Source organism: Macrobrachium rosenbergii, chromosome 32 (assembly GCF_040412425.1).
Source record: "Macrobrachium rosenbergii isolate ZJJX-2024 chromosome 32, ASM4041242v1, whole genome shotgun sequence".
NCBI lineage: Eukaryota > Metazoa > Arthropoda > Malacostraca > Decapoda > Palaemonidae > Macrobrachium > Macrobrachium rosenbergii.
In genome coordinates, this window is record NC_089772.1 from 8011625 (window position 1) to 8031624 (window position 20000).

Consider the following 20000-nt stretch of genomic DNA (forward strand, 5'->3'; position numbering starts at 1 on the left):
TCTTGGTGGTAGCTAGCAATGCTATCTTCACAGAGCTGCCCAAGCCGTTGGTATCTAATGTAATTTGTCTCAAGGAGGGATGAATGTCTTAGGAGAGGAAAGGCCCCTGTAAGTGCCGGATTTGCCTCCTCCCACTGAATCAACTGCAACCTTATTTGTCGAGTAGAGTCTGTTACCAAAGACTGATACTATGGTGGTAGTAAGCGGTATCAGCTGGACATTACTGTCCTAAGAAATGACAACAATTTGGAGTACAGATATTCTGAAGGGTAGAGGACTGCCCAGTAAATGGTTGTGTACCCCTTGGCAGGAGGAAATACCCCTGTGTGGCAGATGAGCCTTCTCTTCTGAAGCCAACAGCAATCACGCTTTTTACTCCAGTGATTATAGCGTCGTCGCTGCTCTGCATAGTGTGCAAGTCACCAAATCGCCAGCGGCAAGGAGTTTGAAACTTCTTGCCCCATGTTTATCAGTTAAAAGAAATTTTGTGGATAGAGTAAATGGTCTATTGATATTAAAAGGTACTCTGTTCTAAGGCAGGACACGCACGCACGCGCACACACGCACACAACACACACACACACACACACACACACATATATATATATATATATATATATATATATATATATATATATATATATATATATATATATATATATATATATGAATTTTTATCACATCACTGTGACATTTTTATACACAAATATTAAGCTACAAATGTCATTTAACAGCCAATTCGCTCTACCTCGGAAGCATTACCAAAGGGGAGTGATAGACCTGATGGACTTGAACCACCGACGGTAACTATCTCTGACCTCAATGACGAGTACTCTGCCACTAGACTGTCAAGAGAGTAGTTGATACTGACTCTGCCCTACATATCCCAGTCGAGTGCAGGTATACATATATATATATATATATATATATATATATATATATATATATATATATATATATATATATATATATATATACATATACACGTGTGTGTGAATATATAACACACACACACACACACACACACACACACACACACACACATATATATATATATATATATATATATATATATATATATATATATATATATATATATATATATATATATATATTTACATACTTACAGTAACATCCCCAAACTACCGTTTTAATAAAGAGGAAAAGTTTTAGGAAAGAGAATGCCTTAAATTCCTTTCTTGGTTTCACCCCAAGCCATGCGCACACAAATCAAGGAAGACCCTTGCTGCTCGGCTTAAAGGATTTGTTTTACATTGTGCGTGGTAAGATTCTTAAGCGAGAGAGGCCGATGGCTTCACACCAGATGTGTTTAAAGCACCAAAAAGTATATATAAAAATGTAAGGCTTATTTCCAACATTTACACAGCAATGCAGCATAGGAGGTAATGATTACATAACTTTTGGCTGACTGTAGACACAGTAGACGTAGTCAGGGATTACCCTTTGAACGGCCGTGCTCACAGTGCAACGCTCTGAAATAACATTTTGAACTGAAAGCTCTGTATTTTTTCGATCTACGTGAGGTGACCGGAGGCATGAGACTTGCCTTGCCTTGTCTTGTCTTGTCTTGTCTGGTCTCCTTCACCAGTCATTGGTTGCTGCTTAAATGATTATCAGCAGCTCTTGAATATTCTAGCACTCACACGCACATATCCACAGAGAGTAGAACAATACCTAATTTGACAGCCCGGCCAACCTGGAAACCTCTCGAATTAACAGATTATGTAAAACTTCTAAGAAAATCCCAACCACATGCCTTTAAAGTTTAAATATATGAGAATTTCATCTTACTAAACAATGATATATTCTCAGTGATAAACATCGGTACGAAATCAACACTTTGAGCTAAAATTCCATAATATTGATGAAAATCGAAGATCTTATTCTTGGAATTGTAACATACAAAATGGCACTAGGGGGAATCACACGAGAAAAAAAAAGTCTCCATACTTCATATTTTCACATTTTCCCTTTTGTTCTCTTTCGCTCTTTGTTCCATTTCTTGCTTCATGTGACCTCTCTCTCTCTCTCTCTCTCTCTCTCTCTCTCTCTCTCTCTCTCTCTCTCTCTCTCTCTCTCTCTCCTTTTTCCATAAATCAGATTTAGTCACCTCAAGAGACCAAAATGTCCTGTCCCCTTGCGTCTTCCCTCGCAGGTCACCTGCTTGAGAAGGCCAAGGCCACGCACACCTGACTGGTGCAGAAAACACTGCACAGTCATTTCAGATCTGGTGCTGGCCGATCCTTCATGGCGTTCTAAAGACGGCCCTCAGGATTTATTGGCCAGTTGGACAAATTAGCCTGTTTAGGCCCCCCTGTTGTACTATTAAAAAAAGAGGCTTTGATAGTTTAGTAAATATCAGCTCAGTATATATAAAACGGACGAAATTTTATTGGATGCTATTTTAAAAACAAGAAGGTGATCAGGTATTACAGTTGTTTGGCAATTGTTAGTTTTGTTTATTTTACCACAAAGTCTTCTTGAGGCACCGTTATTACTCTTTTGGAACTTGCACCTAAACCTTAATGAGGTGTGGCAGGACACGAATACGTTTGGTTCGAGTCTTTTCTCTCCACCCTCCTCCTGGCCGGAGGCTGTTGTTAGTATCAAAGGTCGTCAGTGATTTGATGCAGTTCATACATACATATATGCATTGCATTCGCTTTATGTGTTTTACAGTAAAGTTTAACCTCTAAAAATATTATTTTGCCGCTGGTAGAATTATATTCTTAGGTTTAATCCATAGGGTTTTCACCTTTTGCTGTACTTGCCTATAATACATTTCTTTTTGTGCGTCCAGATTTGTCAAGGCTTATAACCTGGGAAAACGATGTTTTGTTCGCTAATTGGGATGTTTCTTTTGTAAGTCCCACTGGTGAAATAAAACGTTTGAATTTTTTAAAGGTGTATGTGTGTGGCACTCTTAACCACACACATTTAAACCAATGAAAGCTGTTATTTATAAAGCCAAAGCGTCGAAAAATCTTTCTCTTTTTTGCTGTGACGTGATGCATATATGAAACTATGTTCGTGACGAAAGTATCTGAATTTTGTGTGAAAGCAGGTTTAGGAGTAAAGCAAGTGTTGCATGACAGCACTTAATGTCAAGGTCTTATTATTATTGATCGATTATATTTGGCTGATTGATTTTAAGCTGACAGCAAAAGTCATCGACATTAAGTTGGAAAGCTCAGAGCCAGAGAATTCCAGATCTGGTAAAGACTGTCGGTTTATATAGTTTGAGTCCTGTTGATCCCCTGAAAGAAGGTTGCCATATGGCTGCCAGATCATGGTCTACAAACCTTTGCTCGAGAACTTCATCATGTTGCCTGAGAGGTTTTTCATCTAGTTGCCAGGATTAGGTTGTCTGGGAGGTTTTTCATCTAGTTGCCAGGATTAGGTTGTCTGGGAGGTTTTTCATCTAGCGCCAGGATTAGGGTATCTGGAAGGTTTTTCATCTAGTTGCCAGGATTGGGTTGTCTGGGAGGTTTTTCATCTAGTGCCAGGATTAGGTTGTCTGGGAGGTTTTTCATCTAGCGCCAGGATTAGGGTATCTGGAAGGTTTTTCATCTAGTTGCCAGGATTAGGTTGTCTGGGAGGTTTTCATCTAGTTGCCAGGATTGTTGTCTGGGAGGTTTTTCATCTAGCGCCAGGATTAGGTATCTGGAACGTTTTTCATCTAGTTGCCAGGATTGGGTTGTCTGGGAGTTTTTCATCTAGTGCCAGGATTAGGTTGTCTGGGAGGTTTTTCATCTAGCGCCAGGATTAGGGTATCTGGAAGGTTTTTCATCTAGTTGCCAGGATTAGGTTGTCTGGGAGGTTTTTCATCTAGTGCCAGGATTAGGTTGTCTGGGAGGTTTTTCATCTAGCGCCAGGATTAGGGTATCTGGAAGGTTTTTCATCTAGTTGCCAGGATTAGGTTGTCTGGGAGGTTTTTCATCTAGTTGCCAGGATTAGGTTGTCTGGGAGGTTTTTCATCTAGCGCCAGGATTAGGGTATCTGGAAGGTTTTTCATCTAGTTGCCAGGATTGGGTTGTCTGGGAGGTTTTTCATCTAGTGCCAGGATTAGGTTGTCTGGGAGGTTTTTCATCTAGCGCCAGGATTAGGGTATCTGGAAGGTTTTTCATCTAGTTGCCAGGATTGGGTTGTCTGGGAGGTTTTTCATCTAGTTGCCAGAATTAGGGATACATAGGCCGACAGATATAAATATGGAGGAAGGAAGGATAGAAATGACTGATTCACAACAACAAGAGAGTGTGTCACACTGCGTTTTAGAATACAACAATGCACTTTTACAGTGCAGTAGTGGAGAACTCAGAATAGTTAGTGTCTCGTCATAACCTTGTAAATCAATACCACATGCAAAGAAAATAATTACAGTGGACTTTCTTCCCGCAATTTAATCTGAGATTTTTTACGCCTTTGTGAATGGCACGATAATTACTTTTACTGCTTGTTATCAATTTGGATAACTGCTCTAGAGGTATTTTCTTTGAACGCTAATTGGAATATTCAGAGAATATTGTGTTGGGAGGGGGTCGGGGGGGGCGACTTTAATGGCTGGCTCCCGTGCTTGGGACTAACTATAAGGCTCGCACAAGCAATCTTGAGGAGTTCATTCTTCTTGTATTGATTTGCAACATAGCCGCGCAGGAAAACGCCATTTTCAGATAGAGCAGGCAGATCCTTGAAGTGTATGTGTGTGTTTTTTTTTTTGTGTTTGTGTGTGATGGTATATAGGCATTAACCATAAAACCTTTCCATAATGGGCTGACTTCAGGGAAATGCATGAAAATAGTCGCTGACGTATTCGTCATTTAACATTTGAAACTCTGGTACAGAAAACTTCAGCATTGTCTTCTTCATATCTGTACACAGAAGGTTCATTTGCAGTGTGTTGAAAGCCGCTCACACACTACACCACTCACTTCCATCTTCACCACACAGTAATGCCTCATCATTGGAGGGATGGGTAGAGCTCTCGGCTAGCACGCTGTTGGCCCAGCGTTCGACTCTCCGACCGGCCAATGAAGAATTAGAGGAATTTATTTCTGGTGACAGAAATTCATTTCTCGTCATAATGTGGTTCGGATTCCACAATAAGCTGTAGGTCCCGTTGCTAGGGTTCTTAGCCACGTAAAATAAGTCTAGTCCTTCGGGCCAGCCCTCTCTAGGAGAGCTGTTAATCAGCTCAGTGGTCTGGTTAAACTAAGATATACTTAACTTTTCCTTGTTATATACAAGAGGTCCTTTTGATCCCGTACCTTTTCCCGTCGTTCTCTCTAACACTTTCTAGGTCCCCGCCCCCCCCCCCATGCCTCTGAATTACATGCAGTCTTCTCCGAACTATTAGTCTCCAATCTGATCAACGTTTTTAAATCATGTCAGCCACTCTGGCATGACTCACACTTGCGTGCAATTTGCTTGCCCTCTTCTCTGTATATATTCATGTTTCTCGCCATGACTTCATATAAAATACACAAGAATGTCATCTTCAAACTTCCAGTTTTTTCATTTTCATTCAACATCCACTTTTTTATTTCCATAAAAAGATTTGGCTCAACAATCCCTTCTTCCGCCCCAACTTTGGCTTCCATAGACACTTCTTTTCTACAATATCTTTTGCATACACCCTGAAACCTTTCCTTCATCGGTTCTGTGAATAACCTCTTCTCTTGTCCTGCCATCACCTGTTCTCCCAGATACCTTTATGAATTAACTGGTTCTTTTGTAGCATTAACCGAATTAACATTCGTTGTGAAATATTCCTGGTTTCCATTGGCCTCCTCCCTTAACCCTACTTTGTTCATGCTCATTTTCAAGTTTGTCCTCTATCTAACTTTTCCAGACCTTTCACTCGTCCACAGTCTCTCTTTATCCTCAATAAAATCTGGATCATTTGAGAACATCTGCTGTTCTATACTTCATTCATGGCTCATTTTGCTCCAGTCTTTTAATTGACGTTTTCGTCAGTGCCTCAATAAAGATTTGAATACTCATGGAGAAACAACATGCACTTGCATTAGGCTACTTTAACAACTTTGCTTTTTCTAAGGTAGGTTTGCCTTCATCATAAAAAAATTTTTTACTTGTCCCAAAACATAATTACCTTTCTCACACCTTCCACCCTCAACACCCTTCAGAGTGCTGTAATTTCTGCTCTGCCATCAGCTTTTTCCTTGTCTTCCATTTGCTCTCAAACTGCTCGTATAACTGTTTAGTACTCTCTCCTTTGTCCAAAAGCCTATCACTCTACACTCTACCTGTCATTAGTGTTGGCTGTGCCATTTTCTCTACCAATCCAACCATACACAATCCCCGGTATGGTAAGTGATGTTATGTTCTTATAGTCAAGTGTATCGCTTTATCACCATACAGATGACCCATTATTCCTCTCCCTCTTTCCTTTTGAACTTTCCTGTCATCCTTACACCTTGATTTCCCTTATTACCTAACTAATTACCTCTTTACATCCCCAATAATCTCTCTCCCAGTTAACTCTCACCCATTTCCTCATTATTAAGCACTTCCCTACTTCACTGTGTATCGACATTAGAAATACTTTCTCTTCAGACAACGCCTCTCCATTGGCAATGTCACACCAAGATTCATTTGCTCATTATCCTCTTTGTATGTACCTCCTTCCAGAGCAGCTTCTTCTTCTCCAGAAACGACTTGTTCACACTGACCCAGTATTTTCAGCATTTGCCGTCTTTTTCGCTCTTACTTTCTTCTTGACTTCCCCGGCCATCCTGTTATATACCTGCCAGTGATCCTCCCCTCTGTAGAGCAACCGCGTCCCAAATAATCTCCTTTTTCAAGCGCTAAACCTCCTGTTTAGTCATCTCACTTCTCAAGAACATAAACAAACAAACCACGCGTGAGTGCCCTTACACACACTCACACACACACGCACACATACATATGTATACATGTGTGCGTGTATGTGCATGCTTATTGCCTTCTTTTCTGTTTCTGTCCTTCATTAGAAATTGTATATTTAATTCAAACACTCGCAAACGCATGAACACTTCATACAATATAATATTTTCCTTATGGGTCAAATGTGACATTGCTCTATAAGACAGGTGCAGTCAACTGCACACTCACTCAAAAAAATCATAAGATATAACAATGTTTACATTTGGAAATAAAATTCGTTGAACCACGCAACAAATGAACACAAAACAAATGAACACAAATATTACCACACCGCAAAACTTGCTGAAGTGATAAAACTGAGCATTGCACGAACCAATAGGGTAAAAGAATGATAGAGGCTAAATGCTCTCTCTTCCCCCCCCCACCCCCGCCAACCCCACCCCCTCCAACTCTTTCTCACTCTTCTTCGCACCTCCTCTTTCTTTTCTTTCCTTCTTTCTCTCACTGGGGCGAAAATATGATTGCCGTCTTATTAATCAAAAGACGAACACGTGTCCCTCCTCCGCTAGGCGCCACCGTCGGCGGAGACCAGCCAAGTCTTTCCATTTGCATGCCAAGGAGAAGAGAAAGGTTGTAAACATATGAACAGAGAAGAAAAGTCGATGATATTGTTATATTTGTTTGTGGAGACAAGAGGAAGGTTACAAGCACACGACCAGTGCAGACAAAGTGCGGCTTCAAGCTAAATTAATGTTGTGGCAACGATGATTTGCTAGTAGAAATAGGATTATGTCTGCGCAAAATAGCGAAGATGGACTTATCCGAGGAATAAAGAACGTTAAGGAAGAGACAGGTCATCAGGTGCAATGTCTTATAGTTCATTTGACGAACAAGGCGACGCCCTTTCCTTCCCCGCTTAAAGTATATCAGGGACGATCTACATTTTTTTCTATTGAGGTTTTACGCAGTTCAGCGATTCCTGTGATTAGAGGTTAATTTATTTTAACCCTGACATTCCTGCGTGTCTCTGTTCTCCATCACTGACATAAGGTCATTGCTTTGCCCGTCCCAGACACCTCTGCATGAGTTAGATTATTTTTTGATAAAGATGAATGATATTTATATTTGCATATACACTGTCTAGGCAATGTTGTGAGTCACTGTGATGTTCCAGTGAAACACAAGTGAATAATTGAAGCCATCCATGAAGGAAACAGATGCTAAGGTGATGCTGATGGAATTTGTCGAGAGGATTTTATGTAAACTGGTAGCCACATATATGGCAATATTCTGACGGGGGGTGGGAGAAAAAAGTTCGTGCATTGGTGGGGGAGATAAAGTCGTCTGTCACTAACTGAAAGCATCAGATAAGAGACTGCAAATCTGCTTGAGGGCTGAAATTTAATCTCTCCTTATTTTATGCCACCTTTACTGTTTGGCGTTGTCGTGGTTTTATTGTGAGTAAAGGATTGCAGGTGGAAGGGAAGGTTTATTTTGGTATTGCCATATAAACTTGCAGGTGATTCTGTTTTTATCCGCAAAACACCACCAAGTTTACAAACTTCCTTAAGAGAACGCATCATATATCTAGCGATGTGACTCAAAGTCATTCCTAGAAAAACTCAAATGAGGACAGAGAAGTTAAGTATATCTTAGTTTAACCAGACCACTGAGCTGATTAACAGCTCTCCTAGAGAGGGCCTGCCCGAAGGATTAGACTTATTTTACGTGGCTAAGAACCAAGTGGTTACCTAGCAACGGGACCTACAGCTTATTGTGGAATCCGAACCACATTATGACGAGAAATGAATTTCTATCACCAGAAATCAATTCCTCCAATTCTTCATTGGCCGGTCGGAGAGTCGAACGGTGGGCCAACAGCGTGCCAGCCGAGAGCTCTACCCACCCTTCCAGTGAAGAACTGCGAGGACAGAGAATGCACCAGGGAATGAAATAACACATTGAAGAATTAAAATTCCCATTTAATTGTCCACTGCAAGGTTCTCTTGAGTTGGAATTTGGTACAGATTGAAAGTAGTAAATCAAACAATAAGTAAGCAGAAGAACTTTTGGCAATCCAAAGAGACTGAGAATACAGTCGAAAGTAATATTATAAATCAGTCTGTGTTGTTACACTCCTCGTAGGGTGGTAGTGCCGTCAATGCACCTCATGCGTTGCAGTGTAGGCATTTACTTAAGGTTCTTTGCAGCATGCCTTCGCCCCCTAGCTGCAACCCCTTTCGTTCCTTTTACTGTACCTCCTTTCATATTCTCTCTCTTCCATCTGACTTTCCACCCTCTCCTGACAATGGATTCACAGTGCAACTGCTTTGAGGTTTTCCTCCTGTTACGCCTTTCAGACCTTTTACTGTCAATTTCCCTTTCAGCGCTGAATGATCTCATAGGTCCCAGTCTTGGCCTAATTCTATATTCAGTTCAATGTATTGTTATACTAACATAAATCAACGTGTGACAATAAAAGTTATAACAAGAGATTTTGTCGATTTGAGAATATAGATTTACGAAAAATGTTAGGATTCGCAGCATGGTAGAATGCTAAATGATGCCATAAGGAATGACGAAACTTCTTTTGAGTAGAGGATATAATGATGAAGGGGATGAGAGGCGGCTGAGACTGGTCCTTCCACTGTCACCCCTTCCGCCGCCCCCCCACCCCCTCACGAGAGAAGATTATAGTATCAGCTGGGCTTCTGTACAGTAGGTACCAACTCGAATACTCAGAATATATATATGTGATATAATATATACAGTATATTATATATATATATATATATATATATATATATATATATATATATTATGTATATATATGTGTATATGTATGTATGTATATATACACAAATTTATATACGGTATATAATCTAATGGGCACTTTTTGTAGATAAGTATGTAATTGTAATACCCCCACCGTAATACCCTTTTAACTTCTCGATTTCTTCACACGTTTGGATAAGCTTGTCACTTCCAAGATTGAGATCCAAATGAAGAACCATGATGCCCGGGCCGGGTTCGAATCCGCATCCAAGATATCAGAGCGAGGTGTCAGAAATTCTTAATTTGGTTCTTCACTTGGATCCTAGGCATAGTAGTGACGAGCATATCCAAGAAAGAAATCGAGAAGTGAAAAGGGTACTGTCAATATTACAATATACTATATATATATATATATATATATATATATATATATATATATATATATATATATATATATATATATATATATATATATATATATATATATATATATATATATATATATATATATATATATATATATATATATATATATATATATATAATTAGCTTCCATTGAATACTGTCGAAATATTTCATTTAGCTTTGCTGAGATATGAGATGCAAAACTGCTTTATACTATACCCTTTCTATCCGTAGAGTGCGTCTAGTTCATGTGGTTCACAGGTCCACATACCGCAACATTATTGCACCCCATCTCATCAAGTCGCACAAATGAGTTGAACACCCGAGATACGGAGGGCTTCTATATTTGGCCGCATGAGTGACGTCAGTCTAAAAATGTCTTTCATTTGTGACGAACATAAAGTACGGGAAGCTGTAGAACTGATGTCAGAGAGGTGCCACGCCAGTGGAATGCTGAGGACGTGGACATGAGCGCCATTAAGATATACGATTTTGAGTTAATGTCTTGCAGATTGGACAGTGATCCTCAGACCAATATGCGCTTGATAGTTTGTTCATAAATAAAGGGGTCAACATATATATGTATACATATGTATATATATAATATATCTATATATATATAATATATACCCACATATAATATATGAGTGCATATATACAGATATGTATATATACATATACATTCTCTACTCAGTTTTAGTTTTCTGCATAGAAAACCATTGTGCCAGCTTTGTCTGTCCGTCCGGACTTTTTTCTGTCCGCACTTTTCCTGTCCGCCCTCAGATCTTAAAAACTACTGAGCCAGAGGGCTGCAAATTGGTTTGTTGATCATCCACCCTCCAATCATCAAACATACCAGATTGCAACCCTCTATCCTCAATAGTGTTTATTTTACTTAAGGTTAAAGTTAGCCATAATCGTGCGTCTGGCAACGATATAGCCCAGGCCACCACCGGGCAATGTTAAAGTTTCATGCGCCGCGGCTCATACAGCATTATACCGAAACCACCGAAAGATAGATCTGTTTTCGGTGGCCTTGATTCAACGATGTATAGAAAACTCGATTGAGCCGAAGAAACTTCGGCGCATTTTTTACTTGTTTATCACTTGCCTCCACTGTCCTTCTCTCTCTCTTCTTAACTAACCTGTCCATCCTACATGACCTCGCCTGTCAAGCAACTACATCTCCTGCAACTTCCTTTTTTCGTTCACCAAACTTTCCATTTCCTCATCACACCACTTACCTAAAACCTCAAACTTTTTCCTGTGTTTCTGCGACTCCATCGTGACATTTTGCAAATTTTGCAAAGTTCTCATCTGCTTCCAACTCTGCTTTTAACCTTAACCCATAGTTCACACATTTTTCCCTTACATGTTCCTATCAAACTTACTTGTCTTAATTCCCGTAACAGCCAAGATTCATACCTTCCTCCGTAATGTAAACTTATAAATATTATAACTTTTGCTTTGGCCAAATAATGGTCAGTTATATCCCCAGCTGCTCCATTCAATGGCTTGACATTTCATCTGTTATGTACTATCATTGTCTAACATATACTTTTCCACACCATTTTCTCTTTCCCAATTAAACTTTTTATGAATAAAGAGGAGATTTTCCTTGAAACCATTTATTTTTAGCATTCAGATCCTTTTCCAACATTTCCGCAAGACGACTCACTCTCATTTACTGCAGGCACTCTACAGTATACCTACCAAAAATGCTTTTTCCCTCTCGGGCACTTACCTTGGCATTTAAATCCCCTGTGATAACTATCCTTTCATATTTTACGAACCCACACATCTACAGATTTACTCTCCCAGAAACATTCTCTTTCAATCTCTTTCTTTCCATTCTTTAATCATATATTCACGTTCTTACTACTTTTTCTTCTGCCACACTCATCCAATCAAAAAAAATTTAAGTATATCTTAGTTTAACCAGACCACTGAGCTGATTAACAGCTCTGCTAGGGCTGGCCCGAAGGATTAGACTTATTTTACGTGGCTAAGAACCAATTGGTTACCTAGCCCATGACTAACTTATCCACAGTCTTCCACAAATGTGACCCTTTGGTAGCTCTACACCTTCCAGCTATACCCTAAACACAACTGTGTCCTTCCCATCCCTACACACACACACACACACACACACACACACACACACACACACACACACACACACACACACACACACACACACACAACAAACACTGCCCTTTCATCTTTGTCAAACTAAGTGCCAAAACATTCAGCCTTTTCTCCCTAAACAAACTAGGTGTCAGAGAGTTCCCCTCAATATGGATTTTGCACTGGGCAAAGTGACTATATTTTTAAGGCTTTCCATAGAGCTGAGAGATTCACAAAGAAGCATCTTGGCCTGTGATATTTATTAAATTTCATTTTCTGCAGTGTGAAATTTCTGTTAAATTTTCATTTTAGATTCTTGTTTTTCAGTCAATATTTTTGCTGTACTCTCCCGTCTTTTAGACCTATAATTCCAGTCCAAATCTACATAAGATGGGTTAAAGACTGAAACGGCTGCTATTTTGGGAGTGGATAAATATAACAGCAAAACAGCAGTTTTGGTTACTCCTTAAAGACTTCAGGCTTGACAACTGGAAGAAGTACTGGAGAATTTGGAAGTACTAGCAGTAAGTTAAAGATGCCAAGTGCATTACCACTAGAAGAAAATAAAAGAAAACTGTGCCAGACAAAAATAATTAAAAGGTGCAAAGGCATGGCCGTCTTGGACAGAAATAGAGAAGATGCTGCATCATAGGGAAAAGGAGACCACAGCTGTGAAAGCCTACTACTGGAAGTCTCTAGTCATCCCAGCTTGACATCCACCCCTGTGATGAGAAACATTGTCGCTTTTGGGAGATCCCTCTAAGTTGAGACTGGCATAGTTTGCAAGTTGAATTGGTAAGAGTCATGAAAGCCTCTCAGTGCGAACTACATTGCTCACTGATGGCCATCCTCTTGAAAGGGAGCTTTCTCATCCTTGGGGGATCCACGGAGTCAGGATGGTTTGCAGTTTTTAATTCGGAGGAGGCTTGAAGCTTCTCCTTGTGAACTGCGATGGATGAAAGGTGGCTGTAGACTTTTGGGGCTTTCTCTGGAGCCAGGGGAATCATAGAGAAGCAGTCTTGCCTGCGAAATTTGTTGATCTTCATTTTTATGAACTGTAAAATGTGTTAATTTTCATTTTGGATTATTTTTTCTGTCAAATATTTTTACTATAGCCTGCTATGTATTAGAGTGTTACCATTGTAAATCTACTGTAGCCTTGAAGAAAGTCATGAGTTAGTGGCTGTAACAGCTGTCGGCTCAGGAGTGTATAGGCCTACAAACAACAGCTTACTAGCAGTTATGTTAATCCTTTCGAAACTTCAGCCTTGAAGACTGGAAGAAGTCATGGCATCTATCTATCTGTCTACATATATATGTATATAAATATACATACATTTTATATATATATATATATATATATATATATATATATATATATATATATATATATATATATATATATATATATAATCCTTTTGAAACTTCAGTCTGGAAGACTGGAAGAAGTCGTGGTGTCTATATATATATATATATATATATATATATATATATATATATATATATATATATATATATATATATATATATATATATATATATATATATATATATATATATATATATATATATATATATATATATATAGAGAGAGAGAGAGAGAGAGAGAGAGAGAGAGAGAGAGAGAGAGAGAGAGAGAGAGAGATACAGTACCGGTAATGTTGTATGTGAAATTTTACGCTTTAAATTTCTTGGACATGTAATTTAGAGCCGTGAATGAGATAATTATTCATACATTATATTGCGCTTTTTACCTGCATCATAACGGTCAGAGCCAGGATTAAAACATATTAAAGAAAATGCTGACTGCCAGTGGTCATGTCCGTCCAGTTTTCCTTTATGATTATTGCTACTCTTTGATTTGATAAGATCTTGATTAAAAATTGCATAACGACAGATAAAAAAATAAGGGTACAAATGCACAAACGTACAAATTTCAAGTACAGCTGTTTTGCTCATTAGGTGACAAATAGACAACCAGTTCAGTTCAATTTTATTTGTAAACAAAACGTTATGGTTTATTTTAGGTCGAATTAGATTTTTAGTTCCAACTGACTATTGACACAAAGATAATCTGTACTCTCCTTCACAGAGAATCCACATGCTTCAGGTTAACCACCACTTGCTCCTCCCTGCCCCTTCTTCCTTCTTTTCTTGGTCTTATCAGTCCTAGTTTGCTTATCCATTGGTCTTTAAGAAGTCCCGTATCTTTTACTTAGTCATTTGAATACTGCCCAATGGCTTCCTTCAGCTCTTGTTGAGAAAAATTATTCTTACACTGATGGACAATATCAAGTTTGCTTAGGAACTGTTGTCCTAACATTTAGGGCTGGTAGTCAAGTTAATGCTTCATTTTGTTATACTTTTGCATGAATAAAGGTGTATAATCATCATATCTAATAATATTAGTTTTATTTTGTTAGCAAATGATTTGACCACTATTTGTTAGGAATTAGTCGCGCCGTTTCTCCTTTCTTGAGATTTTGAATTTTTGTACATTGGCAAAATTCTCTGTTCTTGATTTTCCTTGAGGGAATTTTCAAAGAGCAAATTATGAGATGGATTCTGTTTTGTGTGTATGTTTGTGTATTTGTGTGTATATGTGTAATTCGCTAGTACCCTTTTTCTACTTTTCAGTTTCAAGAATAGATGAAATCTTTCATTTACTGTGTTGTTCTGGAACTTCAATTTCCTCACCATTTCTAGTCAGGCTCAAGGCAAGCTGTCAAGCTTGTCAGTCGTCCTGCCTCAGGAATTCCTTCCATGTCCGTCGGTCTTCAAATAAGTTTCCTCTTCAACCTGCTGTAGAGAACTCCGTCTTTTCCACATTGCTGCGTCGAAGTTTCCTTCCATCTTTACCTTGTACTTCCCACAGGTCCTCTTCCATCCTCATCCATCCCAACTTCTTGGGATATCTACCCTCCCCTATTCTTTTCACATGGAAAACCAAAGTGGCTATCCTCTTTCAACAAACTTTAAAATGCTTTCCACCTCCAATTCATTCATAATGTTTTCATTCTGTATTCTGTCTAGCCTTGTCACAGCCTTTATAAGTCTGACTACTTTGATTTTTGCTGCTTGAATTTGGCTTCTAGTTCTTAATGTTAATGTCCAAATTTCGTGGTCATAGGTCAGAACTGGTCTCAGTATAGTGGTATAACTAATCGTTTTCCTGGCATATTCCTGTCTTCCATCAGTGGATAAAGTAGATACAGGGTGTTGTTAACTGTGCTGATCCGATGATATATTTCTAATGCTGACTAATTTTCATCACAGGACACAGTGTCTAGATATTTAAAATTTCTGCACTGATGTAAACCTGGCTCTCCAGTGAGATGTTCATATCACTCGGTGTTCTTGATAACAGCACGATTTCCTTTCTTCTCTGCTGATTTTCCTTCTGTTACTCTTTAGGATATTGTTCCTCTTCTACTGTAGTTCACTTTGAGGGTCCTCCCTTGTTCCTGCTATCATCGCTGGTCATCTCCCTACATTAGATCAATGATTTTCTCTTCATTGGGGTTTCTCTCTCTCATACACTTACCCAGAAACAGTATGAACAATAATGGTGAGAGGACACTGCCCTGGAACTTTAATTAAGTGCATTAATCACATAATAGAGCCTTATTTTTGGTAGCACAATGCTTAAGGATGTTAGAGGACATTTGTTTAAAATTTGTTTAAAAGCATGTAATTTGTGATATTCTTGGAATATTTACATAATTGGCGACCTTGCCATGATATTTCAAGTGGCGGCACCTTGGCGTGATTTTACGGTGTTAGATTAAAGTTCAAGTACATTTCAGCACTGCAGTGGCAGAGAAGTAAAGCTTGTGGAGCTGGCCAGGGAGATGGGTTTGGAAGGCCAGGCATTACGGGACTTTGTTAGTGAGCAGCAAAACCTAGCCCGTGCAGAGCGACAAAGAGCAAGAGAGAAATATGAAAGCTTGTGAACAGAAATGAAGAAAAGGAGCAAGATAAACGTCTGAAAGACAGAGAACAGAGGCTGAAAGACACAGAGCTTATGAAGAAAGGATGCAAGCAGAAACACACACACACAAACTTCGTGTTGGGACTTAAGGTAAGTGGCACTAGCACCCCTGTAGTTACTGTAAGGCAACAACATGGACACGCTCATCAGAAGATTTAAGAGGTCTGCAGAGAGCCAAGGTTGGCCTAGGGTTGAGTGGCTATTTGTCTTTGTTATTAACACATAAGGGTCTTTGAGAGCACATTTCAAGAGATCTGAGATGAACAAAAAAGTATATAAGGACAATCCTGAGAGAATAACCAGCTTTTAGCTATGTTACAGAGGTATTTCAACAGGTGGAACGAAATGGCTGAACGCAGAAAAGTTTGGCGATTTAGTGGACTTGCTCGTCAGGTAACAGTTTATCAGTACCTGTTTGACTGAGATAGTACTGTTCATCACGATTATATGCCAGCATTAAACTCCTACAAAAGGACGAATATTTGGAGGATATGTTATTTATTTCTTTGATTGCCATCTGAGTTTAACTGTAATTTCCTTATCGACTTTTTGTTCTTTGTGGTTGCGTATTCTTTTCTGTGGAAACTGCCGTGTCGGTAGTGGCCTTTTTGCTCTGTTCCATTAAAAGTGGGCACATCCTGAATAAATATTAGCAAGAACCTTCTAGGGTATTTTGAAATTTATCCAAAAAAGATCGTTAGCGTTAAGATGATTAAAAAAGCAGAAAATACTCAGGTTAAGTAAAAGAGGATAAGGTTCTTGGTTAAATCTTAACACAGTTTTTCCTTTTATAGATATTAATAAACTAAAATTTTCATCAAAATATTGCAAGACTTTTTCTTCTCACAGAAACACGATTGATAACCTTCCATCATCTTATGTTTTGCAAGAGCTTTTTATTTTTCCTTTCTATTTTTGCAGGCATAAATGTGATTTCAGTTTGGTAAATGTTGCATTCTTTTAAGCGTCTTGATTGGTTATGCTGCAGATAGTCTTGATTTCTTAAATGAAACTGGTGTTGACAAGTTTTTTAGTCCACGAGAACAACCAACAGTGTATTTTAAGGTTAGTTTTACCTTCGGTTTGTTTCAACCACGATGTTTATAAATTCTGAAATGATTTGCTGCCAGTTTCAGTTTATTCCTAATGGGTTTCAAGACTCATAAAGGGGTTAAGTATCCACGCCTTTCAATCTATTTTCGGGACGTCCCAGCTGTCTGCAAAGCGTTCGCTCGTCGCAAGGAAAAAGAAAACGTTTTAGTCGCCATTGTTTTGAATGTCAGGCGCGAAGTGCAACTGGCTCTTCTTGCCCTTTTATATTCTCTCTTTCTTCCTCTTCTCTCTCTCTCTCTATCTGTCTCCCTCTCGAGTTTATCTCAGATCACTGTCCACCTGTTTTCCCGTCTTGGAGGCAGAGCCCTTTATCCCACCCATAAAATTTGATCAAAACAACAATCCTGATTGAAGACAAAAATGCTAAGCGTCGGGGACGCCTCCTTACTTGGGTGTCGTGACTCGGGGACCGCACGCGCTCCAAGAACCCGATTCCCTATTCACTTGAGGACCGATTCCTGGTGGGAACAGAGAATCCACCGAGTGAAAATGATGGAAATAATCTCACCACGGCTAAGGTCTGATGCCAACTGCTTCCCAAGTAACCGTGATACCCTTGCCATGCCCAGTTCTCTCTCTCTCTCTCTCCCTCCCTCTCTCACTTTTCTCCTGCTCTGTCATCACAGCCACCCTCTCCGCCTCCTGCTTTCCCCATCCCTGCCTCCTGCCCTTCGTCCCACCCAGCCACTTCAATCTGACATGGTAGTTATGCCAACTCAAACTCTGAACATCATCAAACGGCGACTTCATCAACCAGACGGCTTCAGTTCAGTGGCATTGCATGGCGTGAGATAACTTGCCCTGAGAGCATCGGTCTATGTCTGCGCCGAGAATCTTTTGAGTAGCCTATTTCTCTCACTCTCACTCTCTCTCTCTCTCTCTCTCTCTCTCTCTCTCTCTCTCTCTCTCTCTCTCTCTCTCTCTCTCTGTCACCTGTTGTCCCTGGGTCAGCGTAGGTCATATTCTGATAATTCAGGTCATGTGGCAGAGGTCATTTTCTGAAGGTTTGAGTTGGCCGTATTGATCAGTTTTCGAAAACCTTGGTCGTACTATGACATTTCGAAGCTATTCTCTGACCCCTAGCGGATCCAGCGGGGTGGCACCTGGGCACGCCCCCCCCCACCCCCCATGAAAAATAATGACAAAATAATATTGAAGATTTGGTTAATAACATAAATGAGAAATATAAAAATAGGAAAAAATAAAAAAAATCTCTAATAGAAATATATATACACATATATGTGTATGCATGTATGCATAATATGAAAGTTGGTGCCCGCCCCCCCTTGAAATTTTTCTGTATCCGGTAGTGTCTCTGACATACTCAGCGGATACAGGTAGTTTATGAAACTGAGTCGCATACGTGTCAGCCATTTTTTCAAATTTATTTTTCATATGTATTCATGTCTATTTTCATTTTAGTTCATGCTTTCGAGCCATTCCCAATGGCAACCTGGTTCACGAGAAGGTCAGTTCTGAAAACTTGACTGACCTGTGCGTGTTATTTTCTGGAAGCTTACGCCATACTTTTATCGGCAAATTTCAGAAAATTTTAGTCTAAGGCAAATCATATTTTGAAAACATTAGTCGCTTATAAAGGTCATTCCAGGAATGTTAAAATCCCACATAGGTTTTTTCTTGAAATTTTGTCACTTTTTTAGACCACGTGCGCAGTCTATACCTTCTCTTGTATCTGATATGTAACTGATTAACTGGACAAAGTTATGCTGCGTTCAAGTTCATAACATTTAGATCACGTCCTTTGCGTCTGCCATATTTCAGTTATCTTTCTCGTTAACCTTCGCATAATGCAACAAGATATTCACTTTCGTTCCTTTTACTGTACCTCCTTTCATATTCTCTCTCTTCCATCTGACTTTCCGCCCTCTCCTAACAATTAATTCTTAGTGCAACTGCTTTGACGTTTTCCTCCTGTTACAACCTTTCAAATCTTTTACTGTCAATTTCCGTTTCAGCGCTGAATGACCTCATAGGTCTCAGTGCTTGGTCTTTGACGTAAATTCTATATTCAACAAGATATTCCCGTATTGCATTTTCCAAGTTTCGATAAGATATTGAAACATGAGTTTTTGTTTAGAGTATGGCTGCTTCAAATAGCAGCAAAGCCACTTCACGAAATTTTATATCATTTCATAAATAGTTAAGAAGGCTTTGTCAGTGAAATGTTTTTAGTTTTCTGTCGACCTCAGATCTTAAAACTACTGAAGGGCTGCAAATTGGTATGTTGATCATCCACCTTCCAGAAAGCAAACAAAATTGCAGTCCTCTAGCCTCAGTAGTTTTTACTTTATCTAAGGTTAAAGTTAGCCATAATGTTGGCAACGGCATTGTCTCCGAGACCACCGAAAGATGGATGTATTTTCGGTGGTCTTGATTATACGCTGTAAGTGATTATACGCTGTAGTGGCTGTACAGAAAACTCGATTGTCTTCGGCGCATTTTTCACTTGTTTTTTTAAACGATTTGCTCCACTGAAAGTCCGGTTAATTTTTGGTCAAGAACCTTGTGTCATTTCCTGAGTTGCAATCATCATAAACAATCGAGCAACACTGAAGAAATGTTGAAAGATCCCATTTAGTTTGTTGAAAGTGGGAAGACTTCTAAACAGTGGTGTGCAATAGTTAAATCTCTTTCGAGTATTTTTCCCAATGAAAAACCAGTTATT

The 20000-nt window shown here is 39.2% G+C and overlaps 2 protein-coding genes across 3 annotated transcripts in view; one reads left to right on the forward strand and one right to left on the reverse strand.

Annotated features, from left to right (window-relative positions):
* LOC136855637 (calcineurin subunit B type 2) overlaps positions 1-17843 on the reverse strand; it is a 217200-nt gene extending 199357 nt beyond the window's left edge. For both annotated transcript variants that reach the window (XM_067132819.1, XM_067132817.1), the window contains exon 1: positions 17703-17843. The gene's annotated coding sequence lies outside the window, so the exon portion shown is untranslated. The remainder of the gene's footprint in view (positions 1-17702) is intronic.
* The window catches only part of step (cytohesin steppke), a 596835-nt gene that overhangs the window by 57093 nt on the left and 519742 nt on the right, over positions 1-20000 (forward strand). Inside the window, exon 2 of the mRNA XM_067132815.1 lies at positions 16017-16291. The gene's annotated coding sequence lies outside the window, so the exon portion shown is untranslated. The remainder of the gene's footprint in view (positions 1-16016; positions 16292-20000) is intronic.